Raw genomic sequence first — 22,500 nt, 5'->3', positions numbered from 1 at the left:
TTATTTTCATAAATGCCTTTTTTATATCAGTAATTAACTGGATATCGTTGATGAATCCACACGTATATATTACGTACATTTAATTCACAAAATATCAAAATATATCCCTGATACGAAAGCGTCTATGAAATAATTACAAATTTAAAGAAGAAATTATTCATCTGAATTGAATACTGGTGAGAGAATGATATGATTATCATTCAGTCACCAATATTTAATTCAGATGAATAATTTCTTCCTTTAAATTTGTGATTAATTCACAGACACACTTTCCCATCAGAGATACATTTTGATATTCCCGACTGATTCACCCAGGCCCTTTTCTACCCACAAATTTTCATGCAATTGCCATCACCAGCGATTCACTCTCACGGACGACTTTCTGCGTAAACTCCTGTCTACCGAAGATTAATTCGCAAGGGCACCGTTCCAGTAATCCCTAAAGACGATTATTCTACCGATGATCGATTCACACATCCCCTTGTTCTTTGTTTGGGCCAACACTCGTGTTTACACATACGCCAGCCAGCAAACAGCTCTTCGGCCCACAGCAAACACTGGTTGTCACGTGACGGTTTGTCTTGATTGTGGCATGTCTATCTCTCTCTCTCTCTCTCTCTCTCTCTCTCTCTCTCTCTCTCTCTCTCTCTCTCTGACTGCAATGCCAGGATACGTTAGTTTTTAATGAATCTTTCTCTCGCTACGAAATATTAACCTTCTCTCTCTTTCTCTCGTGATGAATTAACACATTCTCTCTCTCTCTCTCTCTCTCTCTCTCTCTCTCTCTCTCTCTCTCTCTCATCCAAGATTGGAAGATGCACAATATACCGAGAGATTTATTAGCAATTCTCTGGTAGACATCAGAGGTCTTAGGGCAAACAGAACGAACTGTAAGGTCTGTAAGGTGGTCTCTCTCTCTCTCTCTCTCTCTCTCTCTCTCACTCTCTCTCTCTTTCTCTCTTCTGAAAGTTTACACTTTCAATGAATATCGGGGATGTACGTTCTTGAGTTCTAAATATAAAACATCCGTACTTTTCTTTCATAATGTCTATTTATTTAACGTACTTAAGTAAATATGAATCACTCGCTTATCTGAACGTAATACTTTACGTACTAAATACTCATGCATGAATGTGGAAATTGGAAGGCTCGCCTTCAAGCATTTTAAATGATCAAACATGACAAGATTTTAGACTCACAAGTAAATATAGATGTATACGTATCCCATGTATTCAAACAAACGCATTTTATTTTATTTAAAAATATTTTACTAGAGAGAACTCTTTCCGATTTTTTGAAGAGCTCTGCCATATTTGTGACATCCTGACAGTGAAACCTGGTCTTCGACGCAATTCACTGAATTGAATATAGAATTTAGGCCAAAGGCCAAACACTGGAACCAATGAGGTCATTCAGCGCTGAAACATAAATTGACGGTAAAATTGTTTGAAAGGCGCAACAGGAGGAAAACCTCGCAGTTGCACTATGAATCAGTTGTTAGGAGAGGGTGGAAAGTCAGATGGAAGAAAGAGAATATGAAAGGAGGTACAGTAAAAGGAATGAAAGGGGTTGCAGCTGGGGGCCGAAGGCGCGCTGCAAAGAACCTTATGTAATGCCTACAGTGCACCGCATGAGGCGCATCGACAGCACTACCCCCTTTACGGGGTAGCCATAATTGAATAAACAGAGACACTGGAAAAGTGCGAATAATATTAATTATGATAATGCGGATTATTATTATTATTATTATTATTATTATTATTATTATTATTATTATTATTCAGAACATGAACCGTATTTATATGGAACAAGCCACAGGGGCCACTGATATGAAATTCAGACTTCCAAAGAATAATAAACTTCTATGACCTATATAGCGTCGATGACTTTTGATGCTGCAGCGCTTGTATGCTAAACCGATCAGTCAATTAGCTTCCATCACAGACAGCGAGAACTCTTAATAGGTAATGATGTTTAGGCACTGAATCGTTAATGTTGTAAGTCACATGGAATATAATTTGCATGAAAAGTAATTGGGAAATCGCAAACAGAATATTTAGAGGCACTGATTAGTGGCTGGCATATAGCAACAAGTGAGGCAGAGTAGTATGGAACATACATCTATTAATAATTAAGTGTAAGATGCAAAGTAATGCACTTTGCTGGCACATTCATTACTATAAAAAATTCTTTCTCTCTTTCTCCCACACACACATACACATAAACAATTACACACACACACATATATATATGTATAATATATATATATATATATATATATATATATATATATATATATATACTTGTATATATAGACATTAAAAATAAAAAATATTTTTATACACCAAAATTATACAATCGGTTTTGTTGTGGAAACAGTGCTTTTGTGAATCTTTTTAACACTTAGATTACAGTAAAAGACATATATATATATATATATATATATATATATATATATATATATATATATATATATATATATATATATATATATATATATATATATATATGTGTGTGTGTGTGTGTGTGTGTATACATACAAATATGATATATAAATATATATATATATATATATATATATATATATATATATATATATATATATATATATATAATGCAAACTACTACGTAGAAATCTACACTGCACATTCAGCTGTATCGAGACGCACCGCCTAGATACTGCACACGCCCACCCACACGTCGCAAACGTCACCTTTATTAATATTCCGGCCACTTCAAAAGCGACGGTCCGTATTCAAGAGCACATTAATTGAAATGGAAGATGCAAGGCGGAGAAGAAGAAGAAGAAGAAGAAGAGGACCCTAATTACATCCAAGTGTTAAGATCGAACTAATTCTAAAGGTAAATAACTTCGGATACAGATGTGCCGGTTCCGGAAAGCTTAATATCAAGCTTCAGGCCGAGTTTAATGTAGCCACGCCCACGGTCTCTCTTTCAGTCCTACGTCAGGATTTGCATCTGTATAAACCTCTTCCTTTTCATGTGGACTCTCTCACATGTGAGCTGACTCCACGCATACTTTTACTTGGAAGCTCGTTCATTCGAACAGCGATGGATTAAAAGGACGGGGGATTCTTTTGAAATGCATACGGATTTTTCCCTAAACTGCTAATGGTCTGATCATGTGGTTTTATCCCTCTTTTAAACAGTTTTGATTTCGTTAGAATGATTTTGCGGCTTTTAAAGGTTCTCTAAGTTTATTTTCTGTTACATCACTATTTATCTTTCCAGTCAGTCAGTATCCGTCGTTACATTTACTTATATAACATTTCATTATATATCTCTGCTGCCGAGACATTCGCTTACTTTAATATGCCACACTATGTACACAGACACCACATAATTCCTACACACTTAAAAAGATGTACATACACACATGTATATATATATAATACACATATATATATATAAATATATATATCTATATATATATATATATATATATATATATATATATATATATATATATATATATATATATATATATATATATATATATATATAACACGGGGTTTCTTCCTTCCTAACCACTCTCAATCAACATTCCACTGGAGAACAAATATTTCAGAACCCACAAACTCCTTTACTTTTCAAGCAAAAATAATAAATACATGCCTAATAATAACAATGTTATATGATCCGACAAACAATATGCGTGGCGACAGCAGATAATTAGAACTAATATTACTCATTTGCACATGAAAGTCAATTTATGCAGATGAGCCTTGCTAAAAATAAACTCCAATTACCATAAACTCCCGGATTTACTTATGGCCTCCGCGGGGGGCGGCAGGTTAATTTAATATTTATACCAGTCGCTGAAGATAATATCATATTGGAACTTAGGTGGCAAAGAACGCGTTTCTTTAACGTACATAAAATTCTCCAAAATGCAACATCTTCGAAACAATAAGAACGATTTTGATCGAATTATTAAGTCTTTCTTTATTTGGGTCTAGGCTTAGTAGTGAAAAGAGTTTCCAAAATGTGAAGAAATCGAGAAGTTGAAAGGGCAACGCGGTTAATAAAAATATTATATGTATATATCTGGCAAAAAGTTACCAGCAGATTCTAAATATATTACAATATAAGTTCATCCTAATTTTGTGTGACATTACATTAGACAACGGACTGCTTACTAATATTATTATTATACACACACACACACACACATACATACATACATACATATATATATATATATATATATATATATATATATATATATATATATATATATTTATATATATATAAAACAACCCTTATTTATTATGTAAATGAATGAGAAATTAGCAGTAGTTTCTCAGGATATGAGAAAAATCGAAATAAGTATTACTGCCAAAATATAAGAAAACGTACTCTTTATTACCAAACTATATACCCAGTCTGAATCTCTATTCGGTAAATACATGAAAAACTTCGTGTTAACGAATCGTGTATAAATGCTTTGTGAGTAAACATAAAACACAAGAATTTCAACAATGAAACAAAGGGTTCCTCTGCAATTAATTCTGACATAAGAGCAAAAGTGGTGTCCAAAATCTGCCCAAAACTAATGCGAGAACACTTTAACGTTTGAAAGAGGGAAACATTATTTTTCTTTCATTATTTAGCATATATATATATATATATATATATATATATATATATATATATATATATATATATATATATATATATATATATATATATAGTGTAATCTATCCGTATACTCAACCTCACATTATATATAAGGCCATAAAACGGAGAGTGAATAATAATAATAATAATAATAATAATAATAAAATAATAATAATAATAATAATAATAATAATAATAATAATAATAATAATGCCAAAACACATCCCCTTGAGTTTACACTTGAATGGCAGAGGTCATAACAGAATGTGATCACCAAAATCTACTAAATGGTCCGCATTGTTTCGGTTTCGTAAACTTTATAATTTTCAAATAGAGTTAAGCAATCCACCCCAGCCTCATCCACTCCCCCACCACACCCCACAAAGAGGTCCCTTCTCCCCCAGAAATTACATTCCTACCCCTCTCCAAATGACAGCCACGAGACCAACCTCTGCTAAAATTTTGATAAGACTCCAGACATCATAACAGTTCGCATTGTCCTACTGCAAGCAGATAAACAAAAAAAAAAAAAACCGTAAGCGAAAACATAAAAAGTTTTTTGGCAGAAAAATAAATATGATAGCCTTCTCGTGGAAAGGTCGGCAATATGATCTCGTTGTGATTATGGGATGCGCGTTCGATTCCCGCTACAGGGCATCACAATTGCTTCATTTTTTCTTGCACTTGGATCCAAGGCTTTGTATTGACAAGACTATCCAAAAAGTGGGAAGAATTCGAGAAGTTAAGAGAGCAATTTGGCTATTACAATTACATACGTATCTCGTAAAAACTAACCACTATGATACATTTCACAATCACAGATGTACAGCAGCATTACTAATATTTTAAAAGTTCTTCCTCTAAAAGGAAATCAACAAAGGCTTTACCAGATTTTATTATTTTCATGTTATCCTTTGTAATTGAAAAAAAATAACAACACTTGAACAACTGAACAAGTGGTTATCTTCACCCAAGTGCATGCGAGCTCATCTCCAGGTACACTCGAAAACATGAACGCAGTTCAGTGTGTGGGAAGGTTTCTTTTTTATTTGTGGAGAGAGAGAGAGAGAGAGAGAGAGAGAGAGAGAGAGAGAGAGAGAGAGAGAGAGAGACGTTTGACGTATGTGGCACTATGAGTTTCAGGGTCTGCTATGATTTACATTCTGATGCTGTGGCTCTCTCTCTCTCTCTCTCTCTCTCTCTCTCTCTCTCTCTCTCTCTCTCTAGTAATTCAACTGTAAATTCAGAGTTAGGGGAAAAGGCAACGCAAGCACTTTGACCTTCCATTACACAGCCTCTATACACCTTCCACCAATGAAGAATAAATATGCATTAATTAAATTCGCAAACAATACTGTTAGTAAATGCTAATACCGACCATAATTAGTAACTTAATGACGTTAGGATGTGACACGAATAATCGAATATTAATGAACAGGAACCAATTAGACGAAGGGGCCGCTTAAAACGGAGTACGCACGACTGCACGACGAATAAAAGAACACGATAGGTAAAGTGACAGATAGATATAATCGTGTAAAAGGAATACACGAACAAAAAAGCAAGTACAAAAATAACACTGCGATACAAGGTGATAAAATGATCATATGAATATTATTATTATTATTATTATTATTATTATTATTATTATTATTATTATTATTATTATTATCCAGAAGATGAACCCTATTCATATAAAGCAATCCCACAGGGGACACCGTCTTGAAATTCAAGCTTCCAAATAAGTATATCTTAGTTTAACCAGACCACTGAGTTGATTAACAGCTCTCCTAGGGCTGGCCCGAAGGATTAGATTTATTTTACGTGGCTATGAACCAACTGGTTACCTAGCAACGGGACCTACAGCTTATTGTGGAATCCGAACCACATTATGACAAGAAATGAATTTCTATCACCAGAAACAAATTCCTCTAATTCTTCTAATTCTTCATTGGCCGGTCGGAGAGTCGAACGCTGGGCCAACATTGTGCTAGCCGAGAGCTTCCAAAGAATATTATGATGTTCATTTGAAAGAAGTAACAGAAGGTGATAGGAAATAAATAAAGAAGAGATCTTTCAATAGAAATTAGGAAAGAGAAAATCAGTTAACACTAGCAAATACACACTGAACCGACGAATAAGGAAAATATTAATGAGCAAACGTTACTGACCAAATTAGGACCCTAATAAGCCGCCCTAATTAGATTCAAAAAGACTTGAGGGACACGAAAGGCTACACGGAATGTGAGATGACGCAGGACTCGTGAATGAGAGAGGAAAATGATAAGAACAGGAAAAACGTAAAGAAGATAAGATAACGAAGACCAGATGGAAGGCGTTACCACGAACAAAATTGAGAAGAATAAATAGATAAACGGATTAAATAAATAAACCGTGTTAGATACAAGGACAATAAAAATGATGTTAGTTAAGAAGATGAGACTATGAGAAAGAGAAAAAAAATAAAGGGTTGTCCAAAGTTTATTTACGGGAGAGAGAGAGAGAGAGAGAGAGAGAGAGAGAGAGAGAGAGAGAGAGAGATGCAGCTGTTAATCAAGGTTAAAAGGATGAATCAGAATCCGAGGGAGAGATAGATAAAATAACCAAGTGAAATAAAAACATCACTCAGGGGAAAAAAATAGAAAGCAAAACTATAAAAGAATTTGTTCAGAGACGACAACTAAATTGGAAATGAATGAGGCCTCAAATGGTATATGTAAAATATTTTATGAATTAAGGCGTAAAACTAATATACGACATAAAATACACAATACAACTAATATACAAAATACAATGCACGTAACACATCAAACGCAGCGAACAAACTTGTGATAATTCCCCTCAACCAAAGTAAAATAATAAAACATAAAACATCAAACGCAGCGAATAATTCGTGATAATTCCCCTCAACTTAAGCAAGATAATAAAAGAGAGAATATAAAAAAAACTGGTGTTACTCCCAACAATAAACAGAAGCGTCATGTGTACAATATTCTCTGCAGCGTCAGTTTGAATAAGGAAAACCGCCCTATTTCTCGCGTTGCGAAGGCGCCCTCCCCGTCACACATAACTATGCTAAATCACCACATGAATATTTATATGGTCGAATCCGTTACGTTGCTCTTTAAGAGAAGTAGGCAGCACCATTATAGTCCTTTTGTGTAACGATGCATAAACAGAATGTCACTTCTCTTTCTCCGTCCCCCCCCACCCCCCTCCTTTATGATTTAACTGGTCTGTGTATTAAGAAAGTGTGTCTGTCTCTGTTAAGACGGCCGACATAAACCTTGGGGGAAATTTAGAGGTAAACAAGACGAGCGTAAAAAGTTCCTATCTCTCTCTCTCTCTCTCTCTGTCTCTCTATGTATCTGTTCGTTGATCTGAAGCAAGGAACACATAAAAAGATAAAATATTTCGTTAACGAGAACTATGAAGCATTTAAAGGACCAGGAAAATGCGATCATCGTATAAGGTCGTGAAAGTGTTACCCCAATATCTCAAGTCACCTAGTGAAAAAAAAAAAAATAAAAAAAAAAAAAAAAAAAAAAAATATATATATATATATATATATATATATATATATATATATATATATATATATATATATATATATATAAATATTTGCACTTTCATCCAATTCCCTCAGGCCGCCGTTTTTGAGATATAATAATAAAACATCTCCAGAAATGGATGAAAACCTCTTTCCAAATCGTTGTTGGGATAAAAAGAGTTTTCGTTTACGACAGAATCCCCAATATTAATTCACGCTCTGAGATAGCGAGCATGAGATTATATAAACAATGATTATATGTTAGCGTATTTCTGTATATTCTAGCATGACATTTTCTCTTTACAATGCTTAAGGATGCATTATTGCTTTCGTTTATATAGAGTAAACTGGAGAGAGAGAGAGAGAGAGAGAGAGAGAGAGAGAGAGAGGTGACAGCTGTTATGGAAGGCTAAAAAGGGTGATTCACATCACGACAAGGACACAGAAATGTCAGTTGAAAATGAAATTGGACGAGACCTTAAATGTTGTAAAATATACTTTTTTTTAATTTAATAATTACGCAGTTTCTAATATAATACTGTTAAACACGCACCCACAAACAAACAGATACAGACGTTTTATGTATGTATGTATAATATAATACACACACACACACACACACACACACACATATATATATATATATATATATATATATATATATATATATATATATATATATATATATATATATAAAAGGAAAACATAAAGTTACTAGAAACAAGAGTAAACAAATAGAAAAAGCACTAAAACATTCATACAACATCAAACGAAGCGAAGAAACCCAAGAGAATTCCCCCAGAATTCCCTTAAAAAAAAATCCTCTGTCCCTCACCACAATAAACGAAGAATTATCTCCATCTTTTTGTAGTTTATGAGAGAGAGAAATCACCCTCCTTTTCGTGCTACGAAGGCGTGGCCCGTGTTAGATTTAATTGCTGCAAATCACCACGCGAACGAAAATATGGTCAAATACGTCGAGTTCCTTGACGTAAAGTAGTAATCATAATTAGAGCCCTTTATCTTAGGATGTCAACACGGAATGCCATTTTCTTTGTCTTTGTCCATCTCTGTATTTAACGAAAGTCTGTCCACCTATTATGAGAACTGATATACAATTATGAACAGCCAAATAACTAAAGAATAAAAGCATGAACAATCTCTATCTAATTAAACGAAGTACGATAAAAAAAAATAACAAGATGTCAGGACAACAAAACTAAACTTGCGTATTCAGTTTAGTGCATACGTCCCAAGGCTACAGGCTATATATATATATATATATATATATATATATATATATATATATATATATATATATATATATATATATATATATATATATATATACATACAAATGTATGTATGTATGTATAATTTGAATTATTACTTATATTGTCAGAAATTTCCATTAAGTGACCTTCTTCAGATGATTGACTTTCGGAAGAAAAAACGCTTAATGGGAAGATGGTTTCCACGGCGACAAATCGCCAAGCAGAAGAAGCCATTAACTTTACATTCTTACTATTTTCATTATATAATAATAAAATAATGATTAGCATTCATAAAAGCCACGTATTCAGATGCAAAAAACGTAAAATGCCGTTAAATTTCAACCTAAGCGTCTCAACTGAGATCGGAATTGGAATGCAGAGTTTAGGCCAAAGGCCAAGCCCTGGGACTTATGAGGTCATTCAGCGCTGGAAAGGATTGTGAGAGTAGGTAGGTCAGAAAGGTGTAACAGGAGGAAAACCTCGCAGCTACACTGTGGAAGAATTGTTAGGAGAGGGTGGATAGCAAGATGGAAGAAAGATAATATGAACAGAGGTAAGAGGAACGAAAGGGGTTGCCTACAGTGCACCGCATGAGGTGCACTGACGGCACTAACTCCCATACGGGGCCAAGCGTCTCAAGAACAGCCTGAAGTTGGAAAAAGGGAACAGTAAAAGTTAAGCGATAATTAATGTGCTCCTCATACGATTCGCAAATAAATAAATGGAACAAGGGTCAAATACCACCAATGCAAAACATTAGCAACACAGATTTGCAATGGTTTCAACGCACATGAAGGACAATGACTTTAGTTTTATGCTTAGCGGAAATTAGACAATAGGTCCAGCTTCTTTCCCTCCGGCTGATTAATAATAATAATAATAATAATAATAATAATAATAATAATAATAATAATAATAATAATAATAATAATAATAATAATAATATTATTATTATTATTATTATTATTATTATTATTATTATTATTATTACTGTATTGCTATATTACAATAACAATCATGATTACGACCATAATAGCAAAAAATGAGTATTATAAATGGAAACGAAAATAAAAAATACAAATTACACACACACATACACACACACACGAGAAAATATTTACATGAAACAAGCATAATTAACCATTAATATGAGATGTAAGATTCGACAGAACAGAGAGCCCAATTTTTAAAAGTCAATCAATAAATGTCAAATCAAGTTGACAAACAATGCACAAACATTCTACTACAGAGGTGAAACAAACAAACAATCGAAGAAAGTAACCAAAAGTTGCTATAAGAACCACATACAAACTTTCGTATTGACGAAACGAGGAATAAAAAAAAAATCCGTGAATCTATAACAGTTGAAAAGTTTGACTGGTATTTAAATAACTAAAAAAAAAAAAAGAGCGAACTTTCACCAGCGATAACCTAAATACAAAACCCAGTTACACAACGGAATCAATGGAATTCCACAATTCAAACCAAGGCTAACAAGGCAAGAATGAAACAGTACGTTGATATCGAATCTAATAAGACAGTACGTTAAAATCGCCAGATTCGATACATTTTCCAATCGTGAAAATACTCAGTCAAACCTGAACAGACAGGTGTGGCATGCGCGGGCACAGGTGTGACCCGGCCTATCGCTTCACACCTGCACGAGTGTACTAATTTAACCGTGTCAGCCGGGGCCCTCTTCATAATATGTTAGGAGGCACTGAAGGGGCTGTGGGTGCAACTGTGAATATTCTCGGTGTGAGAAAACATCCAGTATCTAATATAATATCAAATTTAGGCCAAATGCCAAGCGCTGGGACCTATCAGGTCATTCAGCGCTGAAAGGGAAATTGACAGTAAAAAGGTTTTAAAGGTTTAACAGGAGGAGAACCTCGCGGCTGCACTGTGAAATAATTCTTAGGAGAGGGTTGAGGAAAGTAAGAAGAAAGAGAATATGAACGCAGGTGCAGTAAAAGGAATGAAAGGGGTTGCAGCTACAATTTTGAAACTGCTTGTTCCCCTCGAGAGGAAGACGATTCCTGGATGCAGGATTTCAGTGAAATTACCTCGCCTCTCTGACAGACGGGGAAAGAATATAACGATGTAAGATCTTTAAAATATTTAGGAACGATGATATACAAAACGGGTTCTCTTGTGTAGATATTTGTGGAAAGACTAAAAAAATGCAATTCAAACATGGACATGCTGAATAATATTTCAAAATCATACCTGAAACTGCACACGAAAATAAAACCATACGATAATCGAGTACGACCTGTAACTTCGAGTATGACCTGTAGTTCTATAAAGTTATGAATCATAGTGTGGTTATACCTGAAAGTTTTTCGATTTGAGAATAAAGCTTCAAGAAATAAATTTTTTTATTATTTTAAACATCTCTGGCATCTTGGGCACTGGAAAGGGCATTTGCGTTTGCATCCATTAAGAGCAAACTACTTTGTACACTTATCTTGTTTTGAGAGGAAACTATTTCTTTTTATCAAAGAGTTAATGACGGTCTGACGATAAACCGTAAATGCAATATTTGATCAAATACAACAACAAATAAACAACGCAACAAATAAACAATATCTGAGATAAAATACAAGTAACAAAAATAAAAATAATATCTGCCAAAAATACAAGAACAAGAAACACAAATAAACAATATTTGAGATAAAACATAAGCAACGCAAATCAATCTGAGATAAAATATCAAAAAATAAAAAAAGCCAAAAAATACAAGTAAACAAAATGCAAATCAAAAACGGAAAAGAGGATATAGGATAAATAAATAAGGGGGCAAGAACTGAGATTTTCTTCTAATTGACACATTTCACGAATTTTATTAGCAATAAAGCACTCGAGTTATAAAATAAGTAGTATATATCTTTACAATTACTAAATCTTAGGTGTGCAATTAGCATTCAATCATTACCTTCATTCGACCTCAAAACAAGTACTAAACAAATCATACAAAAAATCTAGCACTTCAAATCATCAAAAATGTTTGATAAAATGGAAGAGAATAAATGGTACTGCACGCATGGGATGAGGTAATTGCTGGCATTAGAAAATATAACGTACGCTTTCACAAAAATAGTACACACACACACACATATACACATGACAGAAAAATAATCAAACACAATCACGTGTGGAACAGAAATAAATTTCTGACTCACATCAGGATCGAACCCAGGTCTTTCAACTGAAAGACAAGACCGCTGCACCATGCCACACAAGTCATTATGTGAGTCATTAAATTTATATATATATATATATATATATATATATATATATATATATATATATATATATATATATATATATATATATATATATATATATATATATATATATATATATACATATATATATATATATGTATTTTATTTTTTCACATACATATATACATGTGATATATTTGCTTGTGTCAAGTGATTTTTCAGAAAATAGTTGGGGCTATCACGTAATGGTATGTCACCTCTGTTGTTTGCCCTTCTCGTGGATTTTATAATAAAAATAAGACATGTTCAGAACTCGAGGAGGATTACAATGTATTAATGGGAGAAGCTTGGCGTACGCAGCCGGTGCTGTTTTAACCAGCAAAACATACAAGATTTCCAAATGCTGTTTAATAGAGTGTATCATGTGTCTGTTTGAGAGAACACTCAAAATAAATCAATGAAAAACAGTAGTAATAAGGACAGAGTATGCACCAAGGGTGAAATAACATTAGATGGAGAAAGGATTAATGAGGCTGAATCTTTAAAATATTTAGGGACACTGGTATCCAACACAGATTCTCCTATGCTACTATTTAGTGAAATAAAAAAGGTAATTTAAGTTATGAACAGGCTGAAAAAGATTTGGAAATCAAATTGACTGAAATTGCAAATGAAAGTAATATCATTTTTATACCGGTTATGAATCGTGGTATGGCCATGAAACGCTTTCTTTGAGAAGAAAGTTAGTAGTCACGGGAATGAGTGAGAAGTGACACCAAAAGGGAAATTTACAAAAGCTCCATATGCAAGCGAGATAATGATGAAGGGTAGACGGAGATGACCTGGATGTCCATTGCACCTTCCCGAGAAGTTTAACACGTGACAGTGTCAGCTGGATTATGAGACGGCAGTCTGCAGTGGATATATATATATATATATATATATATATATATATATATATATATATATATATATATATATATATATATATATATATATATATATATATATAATGTGCGTGGGTGTATCAACGAGCGCGTGTACGCAGTATCGCCGCTGAATAAACCATGCCACTTGTTGCTGACATTTATTGACTAAATCTTAAAACCTATTTCACTACACATTTTCACAGATTTAATATTTAATCAATGTACTTTACGTTTAAATAAGGGACAAAGGTTTTACTACGCTTCGATTTAATTCAATGTGTTGGCTCTGTAAGCCATAATATCTTACGACTTTCTCTAACAACTATTTTTGACATCTGACATTTGAAACTCAAAACATTTTACTATTTACATTTTACTTCATGACATTCTGGGTTTGAAGTTACATTTTATCATGACGGTGTATAAACTGAATAAAGTTGTAAAGTTGTTAGCACAGTTGTTCAGTCTTGATTCATTAGCTAAATAATGAGAACTGCAGTGACTACTATTTTTCATATTTCGGGAGCCAACCCCTTGTAGACACACACGTGAGAAAAAGTGATTGAATACTGCACTAACTTAGCTGGAATATTTACGAAGCTAGTGCTGTGAGGTACAACTGCTATTAGTATCCTTTTGATTAACGTGGAATTCAAACAGCACTCGCCTAGTGAGGAGTGGAATTCTTCTGATGACGAATTCAAATGTCCCGTCAAATTAACCCACGATGGAATTTCCATAAACCTCATTCTTCAAATTAACCCATGAATGAATTTCCATAGACCTCATTCTTCAAATTAACCCACAATGGAATTTCCATAAACCTCATTTTTTCAGAATTAACCCACGATGGAATTTCCATAAACCTCATTCTTCAAATTAGCCCACGATGGAGTTTCCATAAACCTAGTGCTTCAAATTAACCCACGATGGAATTTCCATAAACCTCATTCTTCAAATTAACCCACGATGGAATTTCCATAAACCTCGTTCTTCAAATTGACCCACGATGGATTTTCCATAAACCTCATTCTTCAAATTAACCCACAATGGAATTTCCATAAACCTCATTTTTCAGAATTAACCCACGATGGAATTTCCATAAACCTCATTCTTTAAATTAACCCACGATGGAGTTTCCATAAACCTCATTCTTCAAATTAACCCACGATGAAATTTCCATAAACCTCATTCTTCGAATTAACCCACGACGGATTTCCATAAACCTCATTCTTCAAATTAACCCACGATGGGATTTCCATAAAACTCATTCTTCATATTAACCCACGATGGAAGTTCCATAAACCTCATTCTTCAAATTAACCCACGATGGAATTTCTCTAAACCCCATTCTTCGTAGAATGACAAGATGGAAATTCATCCAAAATTGTAAGCAAAATCAAATGAAATTAGGCTCAATGCTCAACCATTCACTAAAATTCTATGCTTAAGAAAACCAAGGCAAGACACTGACTTTTACAAAATATATTATGTACAAATGTTTTCTGAAATCCTTAATGCCATATATTTTCCATAACTATGATGAGAAATATATGTCAACACTTAAAACCATTAGACATAAAGCCTTGCCCTCCTATCATTAATAATTCATTGGAAATTTATAAAATTTACCATACATCTTCAGACAGTACTGAAGAAATTCTTACAACTAACACCTTGGGCCCCTCACAAATATATTTCTCATTTAATGTGAAAAATTATTTCCACTTACATATTAACTTCTCTTCATCTTCCCTCCTTAATATGGACGACAGAATTCTGAGCAGTTTAAATGGACGACAGAACTCTGAGCAGTTTAAATGGACGACAGAATTCTGAGCAGTTTAAATGGACGACAGAATTCTGAGAAGTTTAAGTGGACGACAGAACCCTGAGCAGTTTAAATGGACGACAGAATTCTGAGCAGTTTAAATGGACGACAGAATTCTGAGCAGTTTAAATGGACGACAGAATTCTGAGCAGTTTCAGCCTCCTTCGGCCACGTCACATTTGAACCATAGCTTTGGCCAAAAATGTTAGTTTATGATTGAGGAAGAAAATTTAATCTTTCAACTGTCAAATGTTTCAACATAAATTTTTGCAGTTATTAACTTCACTGCTAATAGCTTTGGGCAACGAGATGCGATTTAATATAAAGTTAAAACAAATGGTGTGATTGTTAAAAGCGAACGAAAAATCATGAAACAAATGACTTAAATAACCGCAAACATGCACCGCACACACCTGTTTGTGCGATGGACCATAAGGCAGATGTTCCAATTAATGGCAAATTACCAATTCAGTCCTCCTATACAGAGGTACCACCCCAGTTGGCCGTGGTAAAATTATATACATGCAAGTGCATATACATCACTCTCTCTCTCTCTCTTTACCACCCACCAGTCCACCCAGCTGGTAATGGGTTCAAGAATCAGCTGTGATTAAAAATGGGTGGGGGCAGGAAACCTCATCCCAACATCTTGATACCCAGGAAATATGTACCCTTCTTACGTCATATATATATATATATATATATATATATATATATATATATATATATATATATATATATATATATATATATATATATATATATATAAAACTGGCAGCCGGTTTGCCTGTATGAATTAAAGACTCACAAGTGCAGTGATTATAAGACAACACATGCTTACTTACGTCAAGCGCAGCCGTCGAATCGAAGGAAAATCAATTTACCTGGAACGAAAATGCAAAACAGCGTTACAATGTATTCTTTCTATAGCTATGATATGCAGGTATATTTTCACATATATATTTTTCGGATATATATTTTTATAGCTAATAATGATCTCTTAACTCTCTTCGACTTCCATAACCTTTTTTTTTTAATACGATTATCACTGTAAGCCTATATCCGAGTTGGCAATAAATGAAGAAGCTTTATTGCCAATTTCCTAGAAAGGATTCAAATCGACGCACAGAGGTTCCAGCTAGGATGCATTAATACATATCTACGTGTAAGTCATGAACTTAAGAGTCGTTATGTTTAATAAAAAATAAATGAACTGAGTCTCTATTTACTAGACCCTTTTATTCATTACAACCTTCGCTACACTAATGAATTCAAGTTTCATTCCCGTTTTTTGCACAATTCCTCGCACCCAGTTATTCCCGCTTTATCTATTCGGTGGTACACTTCTTCCCCCATCCTACCACAATCCGTTGAATTCAATCCCATATACCTATACGAATCAGCTACTTCCATTTCTCCCTCTATCCATTCATAGAGACATTCACGGCTATATCTTCCTTGTCTCAACTGACCCGAATAGCCTTATTCACGCTCACATTTACTCGCAGCTTTCTCCTCTTCCAAACAGTTTCAAATTCTTTCCCTAGTTTCTGCCGTTTCTCTTGACTATCCCTAATCAGCCCATCAGTTCTGTACTTACTACAAAAATCGCCTATCCAAACTCCTTCCAAGTTTCGCTTTCTTCTCCCACGACACTGTACCTACATCAGCTGTCCTTTTTCTGATCTCTAACATCACTCGATTCACAAAGATATTAGAACAGAATATAGGATTTAGGCCAAAGGTCAAGCGCTGGAACCTATGAGGTTATTCAGCGCTGAAAGGAAAACTGAGGGTAAAGGAGGCTTGAAAGGTGTAACAGGGGGAAAACCTCGCGGTTGCACTATGAAACAATTGTTAGGAGAGGGTGGAAAAGAAGGTGGAAGAAAGAGAATATGAACGGAGGTACAGTAAAAGGAATGAAAGGGGCTGCAAAGACCCTTAAGTAACGCCTACAGTGCACCGCATGAGATGCACTGATGGCATTACTCACCACCCCCCCCCCTATGGGTCTCAAATATATTGAACAGCAGTCAAATAAGATACCCTAGCCTCAAATCCACTTTTAAATCTAACCAGTCAATCTGCCATCAACGTATTGTAATATCACATTTTGCTTCATCATAAAAACGTTAAATCACACTCAGCAAGATGTTACATGTATCGCAGATCGTCACCACCCTCTAAATTGGCTTTTTATCGGTGCCACCATAAGGTTTTTCTAGGTCCATATATTAGCTTACTGTAAGCCTAAAAAGCGACTTGCCTAAGTCCAAGAATAAATGTATTTTTTGGTTGCTTTTCTGGAAAAATATTTAGAGAAGAACTATTGCATTTCATACCACATACAGCCTTAGTCCTTTACTTTCTAACAGTTCACATAACTGTTTCGCAACAGTTAATCCCCATTTCCTTGTCAATAGCCTCGCTGTTCTTTCACTAATCAGTTGTCTGTCTCACTTTCTTAATGCAAATTTTACCATACATCCTTACATATTAATTATTGCTATGTCCTATAATAAATCTTATACCATATATATACATATATATATATACACATGTAGATATATATTTATATATAAATATATATATGTATATATATACATTATATATACATATATATATACACATACACACATGCATTCATATAATGATAAGTACACCTGTACGCACGCCCTAGTTTATAAGTTTAAACTGGCCAGAGCATCCACAGCGTACACAATTTACTTTTACCAGACAGTCGGCAGATATCGGAAAAACACTTGCGAATAGATTAATAAGCACTGAATAAAATATACACACGCTGCCCTACTCACGGGAAGCAACTTGGATTGCTGAAGAAACAAAGAACATAAAACACATACACACACACACACACACACACACACACACACATATATATATATATATATATATATATATATATATATATATATATATATATATATTATACATAATCTCCATGAAGATGAGAACATCAAAATTTCAAGCTAAGATATTACTATCGTAAAACAATTCTTGTATTTTAATAGTTTACTTACATTTTCATCTATCTATTTTTTCATGCGTTATTTTTTTATTTAGTAATAACTGGTCTCTTCTACTTGAATTTCCTATTACCTTCTGTTACTTCTTTCAAATAAACACAATAATATTCTTTGGAAGCTTGAATTTCAATTCAATGGCCCCTTTGGTGGGCTCCTTCCATATGAATAGGGCTCATCTTCTGAATAAAAATAAGAATAATATATATATATACAGCACATATAATATATGTGCTGTATATATATATATATATTATTCTTATTTTATACATATAATCATAAGCTGCATAGTAAATATATAAATCTCTTAGCTCAAGAATTCATATATCTATCATAAATAAATCATGCCAATTCCACGAAACAAATACCAACGAAAAATCTAATCCGTAAAAAAATATGGGCAGAAAAAAAAATAGGCAATGGCAACCGGAAACGTTTTAGACACATTGATACCAGATGTCGCTATTCAACGAAACGTTCCACGAGTTGATGCCAGATGCCTACTTGAACAACAAACACTGTTTGCGCAATGTGCCGGAGGCTGATTTATTAGAGGAGTACTGCGAAAGAGTTTGTGATAAAAAAAAGATTTAACTGAGAACTCGGCTTTCCCGGGGAGAGAGAGAGAGAGAGAGAGAGAGAGAGAGAGAGAGAGAGAGAGAGAGAGAGAGAGAGAGAGAGATATTAGCTTCTAAAACGGAAGCAAGAACCTTTGTTTCTGAAAACGAAATGAGAGATAATAGCTACCTATTCAAGCAAGCACAAGCACAGAGAGAGAGAGAGAGAGAGAGAGAGAGAGAGAGAGAGAGAGAGAGGAGAGAGAGAGAGGGCGGCTTCTCAAAAGAAAACAAGCAGAAATCTTATTTCCCAATAGGAAACGAGATAATAATTATCTACCCAAATGCGCAAAAGAACAGATGAACGGAGAGAGAGAGAGAGAGAGAGAGAGAGAGAGAGAGAGAGAGAGAGAGAGAGAGAGAGAGAGAGAGAGAGAGAGAATCTTAAATTTGTAATTTCATCATTGGAAAGTCAGGACAAGCAAAACAAAACTCAAATCTATTATGGAAACCACAAAAAATGGAATAAAGGATGACAAACAAAACTGATTTCTGAGATGAGAAGAATTGTTCCACCCTCATTTTTTTATTAGAATTTTTGCAATTACGAATATGAGCATTTTCGTCGATTGAGTACCAGTACCAATGCTATCAGCTTAATAACGATTATAATATCGCCTGTTATTTAATTATATTAATTTCATAATCATTATCATTATTCATCTTGTCATTTCTGCGTAGTGATGCTACATTTCTACCATTCTCGCAATCACTCGCCACGGAGAGAGAGAGAGAGAGAGAGAGAGAGAGAGAGAGAGAGAGAGAGAGAGAGAGAGAGAGAGAGAGAGAGAGAGAGCAGCTTCTCAAAACAAAACAAAGCCTTATTTTTGAAGAGAGAATGGGATAATCGTCATTTATCCAAACACTCGCATAATCATAGAGAGAGAGAGAGAGAGAGAGAGAGAGAGAGAGAGAGAGAGAGAGAGAGAGAGAGAGAGAGAGAGAGAGAGTTTAGAGTTCTATTGAACTTCGAAGGCGGAGTCATGCATTACCTCAGAATAGCCTCTTTCCGTACATTATCAGGATAAATTATCGTGCGATTTCCAGGAATCTCTGAATCACCAGAGGACTGCAGTCTGGGCATCTATCGAGAATGGATATGAGATCCGGGTCTTATATAAACCTCAAATACATTACGCAGGCACTAGGCACAGCCATTCTGAACAGAGATGAAGAATTTAGATTTTAAGCAAAGCTTAAGTCAAGATACCTTACTCTGAAATTTCTTCTGATCGTATTTACCAAGTTTACTGATTGTATATTATGAGTCAAGGGGTCACCACAATATTTTAAAAGGGAGGAGGAGGAGGAGGAGGAGGAGGAGACTGAGAGGTTGGAAAAGGGGTGGGGAGATGGAATGTAAGGAAAAGGATAAGAGAGAGTTTAAATGGATTTCGTTATTTCCGTTACATAAATGTAATTAATTACAGACCAAAAATAAAAACACAGTTCCGCGTTCATTCCATTAAAACAAAACAAAAAAAACGAACTGTTATTATCATTAATACATTCCTTCAAACCAAACGCAGAAAAACCAATTACGATTCACAAATGACGATGATCGTAATTGATAACGCAATGCGTTCGGGAACCAGGAATCAGAGTGAGGAGCCAGATGGATGATAATTAGATTCCCGACCCATTCAATAGGTCACAGGTGTTCGCCAGCGGTTAACTTTGCGGCATGGCAGGAAACGAACATAACAGTGATCGAATGAGCCCGACATGATCGCGGGCAGACAGAGAAAAGAATTTGATGAAGTTAACCAATGGCGAACAACTGAATGTTGGGCATAAAACCAATAATAAAGAGAAAGTGAAAAACGAAAAGTGGTCAGATAGATGTGACTGACATAAATGTAAAATTCCACCCCTCCAGAGAGAGAGAGAGAGAGAAAGAGAGAGAGAGAGAGAGAGAGAGAGAGAGAGCTACTTAAAAGAAAACAAGAAACCTTATTTCTGTAGAAGGAATGCGATAAACGTTGTTTATTCAAACGCGCATAAGCACAAATAATGACAGAGAGAGAGAGAGAGAGAGAGAGAGAGAGAGAGAGAGAGAGAGAGAGAGAGCTATTTAAAAAAACAACAAACCTTATTTCTGTAGAAGGAATGCGATAAACGTTGTTTATTCAAACGCGCATAAGCACAGATGATGACACAGAGAGAGAGAGAGAGAGAGAGAGAGAGAGAGAGAGAGCTTAGCTACTTAAAAGAAAACAAGAAACCTTATTTCTGTAGAAGGAATGCGATAAACGTTGTTTATTCAAATGCGCATAAGCACAGATGATAGACAGAGAGAGACAGAGAGAGAGAGAGAGAGAGAGAGAGAGAGAGAGAGAGAGAGAGAGAGAGAAGCTATTTAAAAGAAAACAAACCTTATTTCTGTAGAAGGAATGCGGTAAACGTTGTTTATTCAAACGCGCATAAGCACAGATGACGAGAGAGAGAGATAAGCACAGAGAGAGAGAGAGAGAGAGAGAGAGAGAGAGAGAGAGAGAGAGAGCTACTTAAAAGAAAACAAGAAACCTTATTTCTGTAGAAGGAATGCGATAAACGTTGTTTATTCAAACGCGCATAAGCACAAATAATGACAGAGAGAGAGAGAGAGAGAGAGAGAGAGAGCTACTTAAAAGAAAACAAGAAACCTTATTTCTGTAGAAGGAATGCGATAAACGTTGTTTATTCAAACGCGCATAAGCACAAATAATGACAGAGAGAGAGAGAGAGAGAGAGAGAGAGAGAGAGAGAGAGAGAGAGAGAGAGCTACTTAAAAGAAAACAAGCCTTATTTCTGTAGAAGGAATGCGGTAAACGTTGTTTATTCAAACGCGCATAAGCACAGATGACGAGAGAGAGAGAGAGAGAGAGAGAGAGAGAGAGAGAGAGAGAGAGAGAGAGAGAGAGAGAGAGAGCTACTTAAAAGAAAACAAGAAACCTTATTTCTGTAGAAGGAATGCGGTAAACGTTGTTTATTCAAACGCTCATAAGCGCAGAGAGAGAGAGAGAGAGAGAGAGAGAGAGAGACACTTTAAAGAAAACAAGAAACCTTATTTCTGTAGAAGGAAGGTAAACGTTGTTTATTCAAACGCGCATAAGCACAGATGAGAGAGAGAGAGAGAGAGAGAGAGAGAGAGAGAGAGAGAGAGTAAACGGAAATAAAAATAATTCACAGCAATTATGACATATCGAAGAAAAAACTATAATCTAATTTGCAGAATTTCATTCTGCAAAACTTAATATAATTCCGCTAAAATAAAATGTGTTAATTCTTTCAATTTTATTTCTGCTGAAAGCGACTGAAAGTATAAACACCTCTTACTATAAATACTAGTTTACTCTTACAATAAAACTCATGAAGTTTAAAGATAAATTTTAAAGATGAAGT

At 34.7% G+C, this 22,500-nt stretch overlaps 1 protein-coding gene and 1 long non-coding RNA gene across 2 annotated transcripts in view; both read right to left on the bottom strand.

Moving 5' to 3' along the window:
- LOC136830711 (terminal nucleotidyltransferase 5C) overlaps positions 1–22,500 on the bottom strand; it is an 826,400-nt gene that overhangs the window by 420,335 nt on the left and 383,565 nt on the right. The gene's annotated exons all lie outside the window — the stretch shown is intronic.
- Positions 1–22,500, bottom strand: part of LOC136830713 (uncharacterized) — a 223,278-nt gene that overhangs the window by 142,796 nt on the left and 57,982 nt on the right. The window contains exon 2 of the long non-coding RNA XR_010850725.1: positions 16,301–16,339. This is a non-coding gene — a long non-coding RNA (uncharacterized lncRNA). The remainder of the gene's footprint in view (positions 1–16,300; positions 16,340–22,500) is intronic.

Source organism: Macrobrachium rosenbergii, chromosome 47, assembly GCF_040412425.1.
Source record: "Macrobrachium rosenbergii isolate ZJJX-2024 chromosome 47, ASM4041242v1, whole genome shotgun sequence".
In the NCBI taxonomy this organism is placed as follows: domain Eukaryota; kingdom Metazoa; phylum Arthropoda; class Malacostraca; order Decapoda; family Palaemonidae; genus Macrobrachium; species Macrobrachium rosenbergii.
The sequence above is the reverse complement of the archived record's forward strand: the minus strand, read 5'-3'. Positions and strand labels throughout refer to the sequence as shown.